The sequence below is a fragment of the Macrobrachium nipponense genome, chromosome 44 (assembly GCF_015104395.2).
Source record: "Macrobrachium nipponense isolate FS-2020 chromosome 44, ASM1510439v2, whole genome shotgun sequence".
Classification (NCBI taxonomy): Eukaryota; Metazoa; Arthropoda; class Malacostraca; order Decapoda; family Palaemonidae; genus Macrobrachium; species Macrobrachium nipponense.
In genome coordinates, this window is record NC_087221.1 from 7,384,189 (window position 1) to 7,403,415 (window position 19,227).

Genomic DNA, 19,227 nt, shown 5'->3' on the forward strand with positions numbered 1-19,227 from the left:
GATTCCTTTCACTGATAAAGTGCCACCTTTTTCTCTCATAAAAAGAGAACCTGAGGATCTAGAGGATGTACGAGATAGAAAGGCTCTTAAAGTTAATACTGGGCAGAGAGAAGGATCTTGCGGAAGTGGGATGACCTTCCAAGGAGCCCACCTTGCAAGAGGATCCTCATTTTTTGCTAAAAAGCTACGATCCGGGGAAAGTAGAACTTCTCCTGAGGGGAGAAATTCCACATGACCCGCATCTCTGGATAGAGCCGACAGTTCTGAAATTCTGGCTCCTAGCCAGCTAAGCCAAAAATAACGTCTTCCTAAGGAGCATAATGAATGTACAAGACGAGTTGTCAGTATCTGAGGCTAGTTTTGAGGACATCATTTAAGACCATGAAACTGCAGTAGCCTTTGAGAAGGTCTGAGTCTAGCACAGGCTTTGGGAATAGACGTAAAGTAAGATTCTGTTAGGTCTATCTGGAAACCCAACTGAAAGATTTTCTTCAAAGCCGATTTATTAGTAGTGATAGTGCTAGCTGCTAAACCTTTTTCAAAACAAGGACCTGAAAAGGATATAGCTAAATTAAACTGTCATGGTTGTAGTGTTTGATTCATTCAGGAAGGATGCTAATTTTTTTAACAGCTGAGTCATATTGCCTAATAGTTGACTCTCTTTTGTCTGATTCTAGAAAGAGGATGTTTTGTTGATCAATATTAGCATCTTTTTTAGCCGCAAACTTCATGAAGTCCATAAAGTTAGGGTCTGGAGAATTCCTGAGGAAGCGAACACAGTCCTCATTTGTACTGATTGCGACAACTTGGGATTGGGAATCCGTTGAGGTCGGAGACCCAATTCCAGAAGCAGCGGATACCAGTTGCTTTTTGGCCAGTCTGGAGCAATCAGAGCTACTCTACTAGTCCCGTTGAAACGTCCCTCCAGCTTGCTCAAGACTTTCAGAAGAAAGTTTCACTGGAGGAAATATATAGATTTTCCTCCATTGATTCCAATCTAACGACAGGGCTCCGTGGCATAGGCCAGAGGGTCCAGGTTGGGGCCACATAGCAAGGGAGCTTGTGGTTCGCTTGTGAGGCGAAGAGTCTACTTGTAAGCCTGGGACTCTCCGGCATATCCACTGGAATGACCTGTCGTCTAGGGACCATTCTGATTCCAGAGGGACTGACCGGGACAAAGCGTCTGCTATCACATTTCTTACCCCCGCCAGGTGAGTGGCGGACAGATGCCATCGGTGTTTGTCTCTGCTAGCGCAAAGATGGCTATCATGACATGATTCACGTGTTTGGATTTGGACCCTCCTCTGTTGATGCAATGTACTACCACTGCACTGTCCCAAACTAGTCTTAGGTGAGACTTCTTCGGGGGAAGGAGTCTCTTCAGGGTAAGAAATACTGCCATTGCTTCCAGGACGTTTATGTGAAGCTGGCGGAACTGACTGACCAAGTCCCCTGAACTTGTTTGAATTGAGAATATCCCCCCCATCCGGACAGGGAGGCATCCGTGTGAATGGTTAACACTGGAAGGGGATATTGAAGGGGTACTAATTTTGGCAGATTCTTCACTTTTGTCCATGGACGGAGCTGATTGCGAAGGATCTGTGGAATTACTGACAACTTGTCTCGAGATTTGACGTTTGCTCTCGATCGCCAAACTCGATTTATATCTTTCAGCCTTGCTTTCAGGAGGATGTCTGTCACTGAGGCAAACTGAAGAGAACCCAGGATTCTTTCCTGGTTTCTCCTTGATGTTTGTTTGCATTTGAGAAATTGTTTCACAGACTTGGCTATTTCTTTTCTTTTGACCACTGGAATTGACAGATTGTGGGAAGACAAATCCCATTGGATTCCTAGCCACTGAAAACGAGACTCTGGAGTGAGTCTGGGGATTTCGTTTGTTTTTATCTGGAACCCCAGATGTTCCAGAAATTGACTACCTTCTTCGTGGCTTTGAGACATTCCTCGACCGCTGGTGCCCAGATCAACCAATCGTCGAGGTATGCTGCTACCATTATCCCTTTGAGTTCTCAACTGTTGAACCACCACTTCTGCTATTTTCGTGAATACCCTGGGGGGCTACATTCAGACCGAAGGGCATCACTTTGAATGAGAATGTCTGATTTCCTAGTTTGAAGCCTAGGAATGGACGGAAGTGTCTGGCTATAGGGATATGATAGTATGGCGTCTGTAAGATCGATGGAGGTTGTGACGGCCCCACGGGGAAGAAGTAAGGTCCGTACCTGCGAGATGGTGAGCATTTTGAACTTGTCGCAACGAATGAAAGAGGTTTAAGCTTTGACAAGTCCCTAAGATTACCCTTCCCTTCTTTTTGTTGAGCCTTTCTTTGCACGCTGAATAAGCGACCTTGAAATTTTAGATGCTTGACTCTCGCAATAGCTCCTTTCTGAAGGAGTTCCTCCGCATAATCTGTCAATTCCTTTGATGGTACTTGATAGAATGATTTGATTGGAGGAGGATCTTTGATCCAACTCCAACCCAATCCTTTGGACACGATGCTCTGTGCCCATTTGCTGAACCCCCACCTGTGACGGAAGAGGAACAGCCTCCCTCCTACCTGGGGAGCCTCACTGTTGTTGAGCGGGTTGACCTCCGCGCCCTCCTCTGAAGTGCTTACCTCTTGCAGCTCTTCCTGTGCCACGCTGGCGAAAGTGGCCCTCGCCCTGCTACCCCTAGAAAGAACCTATTAAAGGTTGGGTAGGCCTGGCTTTCATACATTGAATTGAAGGCCGGCGAGACTGCATAATAGGTGGAAGGTTGACTTTGAGGAGACACAGGAGAATGGGCTGTGTCTGCTTCGAGGTTGACGGCTGTCCCTGTTGTGTAACTGGGACGGCCTGAACAAAATGCTGTGCTGCTGTTGCTTCTGGTAAGGTTGAACCTTCTACCTGTCTTCTTTAGTTTCTTACCAGCAGCAGGGCGGACTCTTGTTTCCTCTTGGAAGAGATGCCCCATCTGGCTCTAAGGCTCTGGTTAAGCCTAGCAGCCTCGTGGTGCACCTCATTCACAGAGGCCTCTGGGAAGAGGTCCGCACCCCCCACATGCTGGAAGCTAAGAGTCTATTAGGCTCATGCCTGATAGTTGCCTCCTGCAAGACATGCTTTCGGCAGTTCCTTCTGGGTAGGAAGAAGTCAAAGCATCGGCTTGGACCGTCTGGAGCTGGGATTTAGCCAGTATCTTGAACAATGGTTCTGTGCGTAAGACAGGGCAGCCATTTCCGTAATGATCAGGGAGTTTAAGAGACCTCCCAAATCTTGTACGGGCATCAAACTCTGCCTGAATAAGGGTATCAGGCAGTCTTGGAAGCTTCTCGCCAAACTGATCCATTGCGCAGTCTGGCTTCAGCTTACCTACTGAGAACGTGGCAGGTAAGTTCTCCCACAATTCTCCAAAGGCCGGGAAGAGCGGAGATGTAGATTCCGCTTCCGTCAACTGTGGCATGGCTCGTCCTTGAGGACTGCCTGAAGAGTCGCTTCTACTACCTTGGTAGCGAACGGAAGAGAAGCCTCCTCCTCCGTAGCGAAGATAGTAAATGGACTCTTGAATGCCTGGAGTTTGGTGTTGGTACATTCCCAATCCTCCAGGCAGTGAACCATTTCCCGCTGTGCGTGATCCCTACTATACAGCACAGTCTCTCGGGAGATCTTATCCTCTCTAGTGATAGAGCAGCGACGGTCAGCCTAGCATACCCAATGAAAGGCTGAGTCAGTCCGGGAGGATAGAACTCGAAGTCCTCAATCCTTCGAGTTCCACACTCCGGGATAGAAATTATGCCGTCCTTGAAGGGGGATAAGCGGCCACTCTCCATGGGTTTATCCATAGAGAAGGCTGGTAGGGATTCATAAGGAGGTAACTGTAAAAGACCAGTACCTGCTACAGGGGAGCTTGGCTGAGGAGCCTGGTTGAGGCCCCAGCAAAGCGGTCGTCGTGCCTCTCTAACTCGGTTAGAGAGATCTTGAATAGACTGACCAGACTGGTTAATGGTGTTTGACAGCTGTGCAAACATCTGTTCAAACTTGGAGCCAAGAGAGCCAACCATCTCTCCCACTTGTTGCATTACAACTGCTGAGAAAGTGGTGGGATCAAAAGAGCTCGGTCCCGCCACCCCACAGGAGTTACCGGAGTAGATCCGGTAGATGCCGGAGAAGGCGTTGGCTCGGCCGGAGCGCGAGCCTTCTCCTTAGAAGCCTTGCTTCTAGAGCTCTTAGAATAGGAAGAGCTAGGCTTTGCTTTCACCGCGTCTGCGTAGAAGTCGTAGACTCCTAGCTGCAAGAAGACGACGACTTCTTAGAAGTCGTCTTATGCAGTGTCTTCTGTTCTCTCTGTCCCTTCACCTTCGGGGTACAGAGAGAGCGTAGAGCGAGCAGGGATCTCAGATCCCATGAAGCCTTGGAATGAAGAGGAAGAAGGGACAGGGGAAGAAGATCCAGGAGCACCTAAGGAAAGACCTTGGGCGCCCCGACACACCTACCTCAACCAACAAATCCTCTGCCCCTACCGCCATAGGCTCAATATTCAGGTCCAGGTTGGCCACATCTGGGACCGGCTCTGCGTAGAGACGGACCCTAACGCCTGCTGCACCTCCTGCCTGAATAGAGGCTATGAGTGGGGCTGCCGAGATGGGATCCACGTATCTGGTCGCCTTGCCTCCGGGGAAGATCTGGACGGCCAGCTTCTTATCAAGTATATAAGGCTGGCCCTTGGCGGCGTTCTTCCCGAAGAACCCACCCAAGCCTTCAGGGGCCTTCGTTTCCAGGGTTGGGCCAAGGGCAACTTCCTTCACGGCGGCAGCCTGAAAGAGGAAAGCGATATGAAGCTTCTATCGGCGGAGATACGGTTAAAGAAGCTTAAAACTAAGGGTTAGTAGATGATAAGACCAAGAAAAGCCAGGGGTAAACTTACCCCACCCAAAAGCTGACCTAACGAGGTCGTAGCAGATGGTGCAAGCCTCCGGGTGCCAAACGATCAGTCCGTTGTGGTTGGTGGCACACGGGGCGTGGGTCCTACACTCTTCATGGGCGCAGGGGTCGTACAACGTCGCGTTGCAACCTGGGACCTGGCAGTTGGTAGCCTGTAAGTTGGAGAGATACCATGGAAGTATCCAGGTTGTCAAACACTTACAGCCTAACAAATACTCCGCTGCATGCCGGAGCATGTAAGTTTAGATTAACCAGAGCCCAGCCGTAATACGTGTGGTAACTAGCGGTTGGAGTTTGGTCTAAGGCTACGCCGGAGACAGGAAAAGATTCCAACCAGGAGTGGTGAGGAGCCATGAAACCACTACGGAGAACGACGGAGATAGTACATAAAATAAATTAAAACTAAAATTCACCGTAATAGTAAGGGTATATCCGTATATAACGAAGTATAAAATTTTTCCGTCTACTAGAAGAGTGCCCGGGTAAGGAGCGAGCTCTCCTCCGGTATCGTGAGAAAAAACAGGATATAGTAGGCAAGCAACAGACCACTAGTAATTGTCCACCCCGCCCCCCCACTGGCGGAGCCAGACGGACCTATAACCGAAGGGGCCCCCGGCTTCAGCGAGGCTCCGTCCGTTAAGGTAGGGGAAGGGTGGGACTGAGGCAATAGGTGGGGGTGGCCCCGGCGTAAACACGGCGGGAGAGAGAGAGGGGGGGTGGGGGTGGCCTACCCCCCGTCGCTACTACTACCCGCTCGGTAACCTGGTACCCGAGACAAGTGGTCGCCCTAAACCCCATCTGGTATGGAGCTCCAGGCCTCCTCAGAGAGAGAGGGAGGTAGGCTACTGTGGTTGTCATGGCAACCAAGGAGATCCACCAGACCCCTCCCTATACCTGGTAGGGAGGGAAGGGGAAGGGTAAGGTGCTAAGGGACACGTGATCGCAGGTGGCCTAAGCCGCGATAGCAACACAACCACAGAGGGGCCACGTGAACCAGACTGTACCAACACATGGCACAAGCACCTAGGCTAGCCTAACACCCTAAATAACACTGATAATACATCGTAAAGGAGGAAAAGACACTTTTAGTAAAAAGAGAAGAAGCCCAGGAGGAAGTCCAAGCTGATCCGAAGAACAGTTGACTACTCGGAGCCAGCGGTAGCCGATGAAGAGCAAGAGCTGGGATGCTGGGCCAGAAACACCGGTATAGCCCTAAATACCAACTAAGAGAAAATGGTAAAAGGGCTGTGTCCTAGCTATAAAAACGATGTAATAAACGATGAACGTAAATATAAAAAGCCCATAAGCATAAGATGTCCCAGTATGGGAGACCGGGAAATCTTAAACACGACGGCGGCCACGGCCGCCACGAGTCAACCGGGTGAGACCGTATATGACCTATAAAAGGAAAATACTGGTCCCTGGAAGACTAAAATACTAGGAAATACTATTATGAGGCACTTAACTTAGCCGAAGCGATAGCAGAACGTTTCCATCGTAAAGGTCGAAAGAAATCCGGGAAAAAACAACACAAGAGGAAAAATGCACTCTAGCGCTGTAAGCTAATGATTAAGGATGACCGCTAGGGGCGCTGCTGTCCGTGGCGTCGGTAGTAGTAGTAGTAGCGGCCAGCATCACCCTATAGTATCAGCTCTCTGGTGGTGGGATTTTATGTTGGAAGGTCTAAATGGGTGAATGACTCGTGGTAGTGATCCCACTCGCCTATATTCCCATACCGACACTTCTTTTATGGAGATGAGCGAGTCAGTTTTACTGACATTTTCTTAATTTTGTTTTCCTCTGGTGGTAATTTTAGATTGATTTTACCTAGAAATAATGATCTTAAGGATATTTCATAGGCCGACACGAGCTGAGCCCAGAAAAATTTTTATGATACAAAGATGATTTATAAATTAAATAATTATGTAAGAATGAAGGAAATCCCAGTCTTCGCGCATCTTTCTTTCAAACTTCAGGTACCAAACTGAGGTCCAACGGCTGTCAAATATATCATGTAATTGTTGACTGGAGGGGAGGGAGTGTCTCTCTCTCTCTCTCTCTCTCTCTCTCTCTCTCTCTCTCTCTCTCTCTCTCTCTCTCTCTCTCTCTCTACTGAGATTTGAGATTTTTATAGTACTTGTTGTATAAAATGTTTATTAATATTTTCAAATGATAATGATAATAATAATTTAATTACAAAAATTATATGTGATAGTATTTTACAGAAATACTACAATAATCTTTCCATTTCACTCTTTCAAAATGAAGATAACTCTCTCTCCTCTCTCTCTCTCTCTCTCTCTCTCCTCTCTCTCTCGTCTCTCTCTCTCTCTCTCTCTCTCTCTCTCTCTCTCTCTCTCTCTTTTACTGATGAAGAGAATTTCTATGGTACATGTGTAATGTTTATTAATATTTTCAGATAATAATAATAATAGTAATAATATAACTAATTTCAAAATTCATATGTGATAATATTTTAAAGAAATACAATAATCTATCCATTTCACTCTTTTAAATAAGGATTACTCTCTCTCTCTCTCTCTCTCTCTCTCTCTCTCTCTCTCTCTCTCTCTCTCTCTCTCTCTCTCCACATGAGATACGCTGTCATAGTGGTAACTCGTCGACCCCTCTGTTTGGCCTGGAAGTTTTTATGTTATAACAGTATATTCGTTAAGGGCATTTTACTACATTTTTAATGGTGAAAAATACTAATATACAGTACTAGTTTTCAAATAATATTAAGTTTTAATGAGATTTTAAACAATAACATTCTCTCTCCTCTCTCTCTCTCTCTCTCTCTCTCTCATCTCTCTCTCTCTCTCTCTCTCCCTCTCTCTCTCTGTTCATAATTTCACTCTGATTTGAGGTCAGATATATGAATATTGCCCTTCGATGCTCTCTCTCTCTCTCTCTCTCTCTCTCTCTCTCTCTCTCTCTCTCTCTCTCTCTCTCTCTCTCTCTCTCTCTCTCTCTCTCTCTCTCTCTGTTATTGGCTGTAGGTATATATTTTTAATGGTAAATATTTAAGATGACTTTGAAATTATATTAATATAACTTCAAAGATTAATGCCGTAACAAGTTAGTAATTTTAGGTATATTTGATGTAGGATGTTATTTAAGGTATACATTTGGTATGAACTTTCAAGATAGGCAGTTATAAGCATTTTTAGTGGTGGTTCTAACTATTCACGGGTTTTAGCTATTAACAGGGGTGTCTGGTTATACATCCCCACGAATTCGGGGGGAACACTGTATATCTTAGGAAGTCCTCAATGTTTGTCTATCAGACCAAGTGGGCCATCTTCTGTGGTTGGTGTTGTTGGAGAGGCCGTTCTCCTCTCAGAGCCTCTATCCCCTTGATTGCCGACTTCTTACTCTACCTCTGGAGAGAGAAGCTCCTTTTGTTCTCGGCAGTAAAAGGCTATCGCTTTGCCTTGAGCCGAGTCCTCAGACTAAAAGGAATCGATCTCTCTTCCTCGGAGGAACACTCCATGCTCATACGAAGCTTTGATCAGGGTTGCACTCCGGTATTGGCGAAGCCTCCTCCCTGGGACATCATTGCTTTTCTCAGGTCTTTGAAGAGAGCTCCGTATGAACCGTTATCCCTGGCATCTGATAGGGATCTCACCCTGAAAACCGTTTTTCTTCTCGCTCTTTTTTCCTCCAAGAGAGTCAGCGAGCTTCATGACTTAGCCTATACTGTCACTCATACTGAGCGCTGGACCAATGCCTGCTTCAGCTTTGTCCCTGAGTTTGTTGCGAAAACCCAGAATCCGACTCAGGTCGATTCTCGGTTTTCTTCGTACCAGGTTATGAGCCTGAGCACAGTAACCGAAGACCCAGATGAGCTATTTCTCTGTCCTCTGAGAACACTGAGGCACTGTCTCCAATGGACCAGCTCTACTCGACCCACCTTACAACATCTCTTTGTAAGTATGGGCCTGTCAAAGAAGAGGGTTACGAGGAATACCATTTCACTTTGGATTCGAGAGGTGATTTGCCGAACCATCTCCCCTCCCTCTTCTCCACTTGCTGGTACCAGTCAAGTGAAGGCTCATGATGTGCATGGAATGAGCACATCTCTTGCCTTCAAGAAGAATCTCTCTGTTACCCAGGTGATGGAAGCTGGCACATGGTCTCACCCTTCCACCTTCACCAGGTTCTACCTTAGAGACTGTACCCACAGCTACCTCGACACAGCTGACCTTGGTCCTGTGGTAGCCGCTCAGCAAGTGTTTTAGCTGCCTCCGTGCCCTCAGAGGTCGGAAGTATCGAATCGAGGATCGAGGTTCTGTATCAGGCTAGGGGTGAATATGAGAGTATGATTGGCCTATTTTCTTTTCACCGTTTCCCCATACTTGGGGCCACAGCATCAAAACCTGTTCTCCAGCACCAATTTCGATACTGGTAAGCATTCCATGTCTGACTAGTTGTTTTTCTGTAGACACAGAAGTCAGTCTCCACACTCCTTTCCGAGGAGTGTGCTGCAACCCAACAAACCTGTTATGATTATATAGCTTGGTTTCAGTTGGCAGAGAGAGTTCTACGCTCACGCCAACAAACCCGTTATGATTATATAGCCTGGTTTTGGTTGCCAGAGAGAGTTCTATGCTCACGCCTTTGATACCCAGGCTGTCAGCCATCAGGTCGCATTTACCATGGCTTGCAGGGTGAAGGATCCATGACCGCGAGCTATAAGCCCGGGTCCTAGCATCCTGGGTTCCATTCTCAGCTAGCGAGACAGGACTTCCATCCCTACCTTAGGATGAGTCTCATAAGTAAAGGACGGAATGTTTCTATATGGTGTAGGAACTAATGACATTTTTTAAACTAAAATCTATTTTTCCCTAACCATACAAACCTGGAATCCTTTACTTGCATGGTCCTGCCAAACACCCATCCCCTTGATTCAGGGGTCATCATGAAAGTCCTGGCTGTAATCAAAGTGACGACTCAGTGAGCTGGTGGGGAGGCGGTGCTTCCACACCGCCGGGCAGGTAACTACCGGCCCAGTAATTACTACCTCGGTATATAAAAGAATGTATTAGCCAGTAGTTTCAGCTGAGCTGCAATCTATCCTAAGTAAAGAACTCCAGGTTTGTATGGTTAGGGAAAAATACATTTTACTTTCAAAAATGCCATTTTTGGAACAAACTGGTATTAAATGTTTTGAATTATTTATAATTAGTGTTGTGAATATCATAAAGATTGTTTTATGTAAAACATTTTTACCAGAAAGTGACTAATGCAAGATTGTATCATATATATTTTCAGTATAATGGAACTCCATCTGTGCTTAGAGCTTTGAGCAAGCATTGCCCTAGTTTGGAATCTCTTTCTTTTTTGGAACCGCGTATGGAAGTATCAATTTTAGAAAAAGATATATTACCAATTCTCTTTGGAGTTCCAGCTTCTGCTGTTCATAGGACTAGTTCTTTAATCTGCAGATTTGGTGAAGATGAACATTTTAGAAGTCAGTTTCAGGTGCAGTATCCTAATCTCAGAAAGTTAAATTTAGATGAACTTTATTTTGAAGAGGATCTTCTTCATGATGTCTATACATTGGTAATGGTATTGCATCCTAAACTCACATGTTTTGGTCAAGTACACTGGGCTGACTAAAAAAATGTTGTCATTTAGACGACTTTTGGCAGAAAATAATGTGGATCATACTCAAATATAGAGCTGTTTTTGACAAAAAGCAAAATTTGTTGACAGTGTATTTGATTCTCACAGTGATACTGAAATAGAGCTAAAATACCTTGAAAGCATTGTGTCAATGTTCAAGTCATTGAAGTCAATTGAAGTGCAAAAGGACAACTTACTAGAAAAAGATATTGGCAAGTTTTGCCAAATGTTTGCTCATCAGGTTGAGGCTTTTTCACTTAGTGTGTTGCCAATAAGTCATATATCAGCTTTGAACAATATTAAACATCTGCGCTTAACATTTGCCCAGCGATATTCATTTGACCAGGTTCATTTTATATTGGATAATTGTGCACAACTGCAAACTTTAAGTGTACATGGTGTACTAGTGGAACATTCTCCGCATCCATTACCTGTTCAGAATAATGTTGGAATGCTGCATAACGATCAGCATATTCTTGAAAATCTTTTGGTTGAAGAATTAGCAAATCAAATTCAAGACATCCAGGCATTTATTGAAGAACCCGAAGGAAATAATCACTTTCATGGCTTGAATCTTGGTGCTGGTGTGCGACATCCTCCATCTTTGAGACCTAGATCAACGTATAAGCAGTCTAAATCCCACTTGAAACTGACGACTTTACGAATTGCATCATTGCTGGAGGCTGAAGAACAGCCTTCTGAGGTAAATATTGACAGGCCATTTTGTGTTCTGATTTCAGTTGACACATGAGATTTGCTATTGAAGTACAGTACCTTTTTTATATTAAATTTACTATGGTTTTTTATAAGACCACTGTATTACTCAAAGAATACAAATTAGAAACCATTAATTGAAATTGCAGCGCCAGTATTTCATTATAAAATTAAGAAAATGATAGGCTCTTTTTGAATACATTTAATTTTTTGTTGGTATAATTTGAAATTCATATTCCATTTACCCATTGTGGGTGTACAGTGCTCCCCCCAATTTTACGGGGTATTAGGTTCCAGAACCTGCCGTGGAAGTGCAAAAAACCATCCATAAACTAAAATGCTTGTAACTGTCTATTTTAACATTTCACTGCTTAATTTGATAGTTCAAAAAAATACACCCCAAACCATCATCCCAAAATCCTAAGACATCTTGGATTAGTACCCTTTTACAACTGTTACTCTTAAGTATATATACATATGCCCCTCTAAAATGCTTATAATAGTACTCATTTTAAAATATCAATACTATGAATGTAAACAGCAAAATATCTATAAATTGTTCAATATAAATTAAATAAATCTTAAATACAAATTAAGTAAATCAGTCTTACAGAACTTTTGACAAGTAGTTAAGTTACCCCTGTACTGTACACACAAGCCATTTTCTCTCATTGAAGTATTAATCCTATTAAAATTATCACTCATATGCTTTTTAAAATTTTTATATAACAACACTGTTTATTCACTAATTACTGTATTTTTTAAAATTTGTGTATGTGACTAAAACAGGTTTTGACTTAGGAAAACCTATTTTTGGTAGTCTCTGTTGATTCCTCAAAGGATTTATCCTCCATGGTGTGTGCCAGCGCCCATGGTGATCAGACTAATAACAAAGAAATATCTTTTAGGCTGGTCTTTTAGCCGGCTATTATTCCATAATGATAAACACTAGGACAAGTGATAGAGTATAATGGACTCAAAGACAAGAAGGCATTTTATCTTGTCTTCAGCAAAGCTGGACCCAGTTTCCTACGTCAAAACCTGTAGAAGTGACTATTGCGCATGCGCATCGGCCATCTTGTTTCATGCTCGGGCTGGTTACAAGACCAAGTTCCATTACTCTGTTGGTCAACACAGGATGTACCTTTACCCAAATCCCATGGTTTTTCATCAGGGAAGTGGGAGGGTTTTGAGGACTCAACAGCGACTATCAAAAATAGGTTTTTCATATGTCAGAACCTGTTTTTTTATAGCATAGTCGCTGTTTTTGTCCTCAAAGGAGCATTACAAAGAAATTGACAGGTGGCGAAAAACTTAAGCTCACAAATTTTCAACCCAAATATCTCAAAGTTTTAAGATTAAATAATTTCAGGTCCAATGTCAAGCCACTAGTTTTAGTAAAAAAGATAACGAAACCAAATAGGATATACTTTTAGCATAAAGTTCTATGGTGACTTACCTAAACCTAAGTGTGCTGTGTATGGTTGCGACTTTACGCACCTTCCCAACCAACAGTAGACATACCCACCTGTTGGGGAGACCCGTGGTTTTCTGTCATGGTGCCTATGGGTCAGGACTAACCATACCACCTACTTATACACAGTGCATTTGAATTTGTTCCAGCTCATGGCAGTAGTGTTTTAAGAATGCTGACTGGCGACCACCCAGTACATTCAGAAACTTCTTCAAATGATACATATCTGAAGTAGGCTAATGATGTACTAACTTTCCTAATATCATGTGATCTAGGAAAGGAATGTGGGTTAGCCTTTTTACTGAGGGACGCTAAAGTTATTCTTAGCCCTTGTAGAGAGAGTGGTTTGTCCGTGCTAGGATGTAGGAAAATTGGACCTTCTGAAACATTTGCCGTGACCTCTAGGTAATCCTTAAGTGCTTGAAATGGGCATAATGTTTGGTCTGCTGAATTGAGTTTTCTTATAAGAATAGGAGATTTCCTCTTTAAAGGATTCTCATTCTTGGCCAGGAATGAAGGCCCAGGGGATGACAATAACTGGTTATCAGCAGTTTGTGTGATATATCGCCCCGTCTATGAGAGCCCAATTCATTAATGCATGCTCCTGAATTAATAAGTGCTTACCAAGGAACGCCTTGGCTTTGTTTGAATATAAGGGGGGGGTGCTTATTGAACCATGGTGGTTATGACAGGTCCGTTGAATTGAGGCGTACATAAAAGTTTGAGTACCTTATTCAGGACCAAGTAACTGGAAGTCTTACGGGAGTGGGTCTCTGGAAAGAAAAGGGCTGCAGAAGGGAAGTGCCAACTTCTATGTTGGAATCAATCCCAAATCCATAAAGCAAGGGTTCTGTTAATGCAGCCTTGTATGCTATAATTGTTGTAACTACAAGATGTTTGTCTTCAAAGAGGTTTATAAGAAAATTCATCAGTGTTTCTATAGACATCGTGATTTGGCTCTCATTCTGGATATAGTCTAACCATATTCTCCATATGGACTGGTATTGCCGGATGGATGATGTCCGTAGTTTTTGCACTAGGTACCTAGCAATATTGGGTGAGTAGTTTTCACTGCAGATTATATTTAAAAAATCAACATGTGAAGGTCTCGGCTTAGAAAGGAGGATGCGTAAATGACTTTCCCTCCTACTTTCTGGGATAGTAAAGTGGATGGTAATGGAATTGACCTCTTCATTCACTGTTGAAGTAGTAGGAACCAATGCCTGTTTGGCCAATTTGGGGCTATTAGGTAAGCTGTTCCTTTGAAGGTTAGGAGCTTGTTCAAAACCTTCGAAATCTGGACAATGGAGGAAAAAGATATATCGTCTTCCAGTTGTTCCAGTCCTGTAGGAAGCCATCTCTCACTATTGCTTGATTGTCCACATTTGGGGACACAACAAATATACTGGGAGTTTGTGATTCTCGTATGTGGCAAACAGGTCCACATCCGGTTGTGGAAGTAGTGGTTGTCCAGTTACCACTCTGTTGAGGCTGTCGTATTCCTAGACAAAAAGTCTGCTATTACAAGACCCTGTATGGTGAATTGCAGACAAATGCCACTTCTTTTCCTGTGCCATCCGAAGAATGGCTAATATTACCATATTGAGAGGAGGTGAGCGTGATCCCAATTTTTTTATACAAGACATTGCAGTCGTATTGTCTAGGACCAGAAGAATGTATGTCTGTTCCGGAGGTTTGAGTTTCTTTAGAGACAAAAAAGACAGCCATCAGCTTCTAGGAAATTGACATGACAATTCCTTAGAGTAGCTGACCACCTCCCCGCTACCTGATCCTCCTCCCAATGTCCTCCCCAACCTGTCAACGAGGAATCTGTGTGTATTGTTACTTTTACAGATAGAGGAGTCAGGGTTGACTGTTTTCTGCCTTTTTTGATTTGGTAAGGGGTGGAAATTTTACTTGTTCTTTTTTTGATTTATCCTTGAAACTCTTTTTCCCCGAGTAGAGGCATATACACTGTGCAATTTTGTTGATACGCTTTGTTCTTTTATTTGAGTCACAATAGATTGTTTGTTTGTATGGTGTTTTTATGTTGCATGGAACCAGTGGTTATTCAGCAACTGGACCAACAACTTGACGTGACTTCTGAACCATGTCGATAGTGAACTTCTATCACCAGAAATACACAATCTCTAACCCCTCATACAGGTTGGCAGAAGGCATTAGACTGTAATAAGGCAGTCACATTGGGAAGTGACTTGTTGGAGTTTTCCAGTACCTCCATTCGCACTTTTATGCACCAGTCCAAAAATTCATAGAGAGCTTCCCATAATGTTTTCTCATAAAGGCTTTTAGGGCCAACAAAACAGCAAAAATCATCCTAGATTCAATATTTATACCTTAGAAATGAGTGCTAAAGGGACATTTCACGGAGCGACACAGGCTGACCCCAGAAATGAGGAAGTGTTAAGACACTAAGGAGGGTGGCCCCTAGCACAAAACCCTGATGCTGATGTACCCTCTGAAATCCTTCTCATTGGAGTACCAAATCGCTGAGTTGCAATATCTAGGGGGAGCATTTTCCTGTCGAAGGGAAGTTGAAGCGTTGCCCATTCTTCAGTGGAGTTTTCTGAAACCAGGATAACCAAAGCAAATGGTTTAGTTCTGCCAATGGCTCACGCTTTCTGGTTATTACATAATTTTGAAAATGTGTTTTCACCTGGTTTATGATTTTAAATGTGAAGGGTCAGAAGGCTGGTGGTACATGGTGAGCCACCTGAGTCTTGTTCATAATGGAAGTATATATTCCTGTCCCATTTACCTTGTGAAGAGTTTCATATACAGCTCTTAATGCCAAATTGCCAGCCAAGAGAATAATTTCCTTTTGAGGCTTCTCCGCTTCTGGCACAGGTGGTATCAGGCGCCATTCAGTGTTAGGAAAGGCTGCCCTGTCCCTAAATTCAACATGTACTACTTCTGTCATGGTCTTTCTCTTGTTAATAAGATACTTACCATCCTGAGAGAAAATACGCATTGAGGCATCACTCCAAGTTATGGACATGAGATTAGGAATTTAGAGTCTGTTAGATTTTGGTCGTAACTCTTGTTTTGGCAGATTTGGTTTCAACTCTCCCCCATTCTATTGCAAGATGCAAGACTTTTACATTTTGGTGTATCATGCAGTATGTCCATTCAGCAGCAAAAGCATCTTTGATGTCATTCATTATTTCCTTACAGAAGTGATCTAATACCGCAAACTGCGAAACCTGATTGTGTATCTACAGCTCAGCTGCAGCTGTCCATTCCCCAGGGGCCAGAAGTCCTGGGTGAATTGCTATAACCCTCTGAAATTGCTGCTATTTCCATTGGGTTCTGGTGGATCCTTATATCCCTTTTGGGGGAAGGATCCTGATCGGCTTCTGAAAACCACATGGGAGATTTGACTTTCTTCCACAATGTTTTTCCCATGGCTGATTGACATCTGTGTCCCTGGTCCTTCTGGGTTCAGCAAGGTTCTTTTGGTATCAATATCTTCCTCAAAGCCTTTGAACACTTTACCTCTAGGTGAGGATTCCTCTAATTCCTCCTTAGGATGTACCTGGGGGTAGTGGTGACTGATATTATTGGGTTTTGGCCTGAATATGGAACGTCAGAGAAGGGTTTAAATATACAGTATGCTGCCTGAGTTTTGCCGGATAGATATAAATTTCCCCTTCCTCACCTTTGCTAAACCCTAGGACCCATTGAGACAGTCTAAAGCGAACAGTTTCATCTTTAAAGCTTGTTGCCAAGAGCATGCTACAAATCTCGCACATATCAGGCAACCAAACAGATTTGCCGTAATTGTTACAAGGACTATGCCTATGGCAGGTGGTATGGGCAGTGCCCACTAGCAAAAATTGCACCGAGCAACCAACTACCACACACCTTAATTGAGGGTCATTTCTCAAGATGGCCTTGTAGTGAAAAACCAAGTTGTTATTTGAGAGATTTTTAGTATAAATTATTTTCAATACTGGAAAACCGTAAATATTAACGAGTAGTAGATATAATTTTATAGTCAGTTTGACTACAAATGTAAATTTTTAGTACTTTCTGTAAAATATTTAGGCAATTCTATGTATGTACTAACTCCACACGGACTGTAAGGAACATTCCCTTAAATTATTTTCAATACTGGAAAACCGTAAATATTAACGAGTAGTAGATATAATTTTATAGTCAGTTTGACTACAAGTGTAAATTTTTAGTACTTTCTGTAAAATATTTAGGCAATTCTATGTATGTACTAACTTCACACGAACTGTAAGGAACATTCCCTTAAAAACAGAGGCTACTAGGGACTTGTGTGTCAAATGTCATTTTTCTGTTTCTGATGCTAGTCCCTGGTAGTAAAATCAACCCCCAAAAAATAATGGTTAGATTTCAATTATCAACTCAATTACTTTTAGATAATTGTAATTTCCACATAGGCACTCAACGCAGAATTATTACTTAGATCTTCCTAAATCTATGTTAACTCAAACCTTTTGAGGTTTAAATTACCTTTGATGCCTTGTTTATTTCTTTATTACTTAAACTTAGCCCTTATGTATTGGTTATGTTTAGGTTTTAATTTTAATTATAACACCCAATACTATTCAAATTAGTTTACGAACTCTATTTACTAACTGAAGCAAGTTTTCTATAAGGCTTGAGTTAGTATCCTTGGTATAATCTATTCCTACCAAATAAGGTTAGGTTTTTACTTATTAACAACAAGAATTTAATATGTAGCCAAATCGCTTAGTTAGGCTATATAACCAAGTTACTATTTACTACTGAGTCAAGTAATTTTTAAAATTTTTAATAAAGTGGTTTATAAACCCATACACCTTTACATATACACATACAGATATACAGCTGGTTATCGACTTGCGACCTATGCAAGGTATGACTGATCAACTTTACGACCACCCACAACTAAAACGACTGGGAAGCAATGTGAACAAGAAAGAGTGGTGTCCAGCTGAACGTCCAACACTTTTTTTCCCAGCTCCTGCCTCTTCACACAAGCAGCTCACTTTTCGAGCTACTAATGAGTATTATCATGCATCAGCAACAAGGATATAACTCCAATAAACTTATACCATCAAGCACAACTGTAGATAGAATTGAGAGAAAATAATTTTAATCAAAACTTCAGGTCTTGAAAGAATACATTATTTTGTTTTCATGCTGATAAAAGATAAGTAACATAACGTTAAAGTTCGTACTACAATGAAAATAGTGAACGGAACCATGTAGTATTTCTACACAATAAACATACCCACAACACAATCTGTTCAAAAAAAAAAACTTTTGTTCACGAGACATATTGAATTTATTTTTCAACTTAAAAATGTGTTGTATGATGACATATTACCTTGTCTCATGTAAATAAAGTCTAGATATTTTACGCTAACTAGAAGCAAGGTAATTTGCTCCAAATTGAGCTAAATATGGCAACATAAACTCGAATTTGCCATCAGCTGATTTCCAAACCAAAACATGGACCGCTTTGTTAGTATTTTGTGATACAATAATATGAGAATAACAAATTGTTGGATACAGTAATGTATAACTTTTTTAAAGATTCATGGTAAATATGCATATTCATTGTGTTTTTATTTCATAAATAAATAGCTGTCAGCAGCATGGCATCGCTTAATTAGATATGCTGATGTCATTCCAAATCTGATTCCTGTGTTGTGTCCAATTTTTTTTCTACTGATATATATTATAGTCAGAAGGAATTGAACCTCCAAAATTGGCTTATATTAATAAATTGCCAAATTATATCATATATGTAGTATAAATTATACTGTAGGCTAGGCTACTGTATTCGTATATATACGATATATGTGCCATGCTACACGAGGCTAACTTGTTAAATGTTATTCAATTTCTCTTTGTACTGAATCATCATAAGCCAATGTGCATTGAACCTAGAGAATTAGCTGAAATTATTAATTACTATGCCATATACGTATGTGTATAGTATGCTGTGTAGTGTAGGCTAGGCTAGTAAATATTATTACAGTAAATTAACATGGGCCGACTTATGTCCAAATTGGTCTTAACCAATTGCGGTTGTAAGTCGACAACTACTACCTGTATACATATACACATATATAGGCTAGGATACTAAATCATAGCAAAACAGACATTTTTGCTAAGCCTCGAATAGTTTTAGCATGTTATGTTATACTGATAAACTAGCCTATATAAAACCATCATACTAATACTAACCTTCATGTTAGGTTATTTTACTTTATAAGTAAATCATCACATACTCTAAGCATAACTTAGAGTAATTAATTAGAATTACAATTTCAGCACCCAATTCAACATGTTACTTAAAAACCACCGCTTAAAATGTAGCTCCGAGTTTGAGAGTACTATTACATTTGACACCTTAGAATATGTATTCTAGGCTAACAACTTTGACTGATAGTGTTAGTAAGGGTTCACTACTTAACACTAGGAATTATCCGG

At 42.1% G+C, this 19,227-nt stretch overlaps 1 pseudogene; it reads left to right on the top strand.

The window, feature by feature from the left end:
- The window catches only part of LOC135204016 (uncharacterized), a 167,630-nt pseudogene that overhangs the window by 49,340 nt on the left and 99,063 nt on the right, over positions 1 to 19,227 (top strand).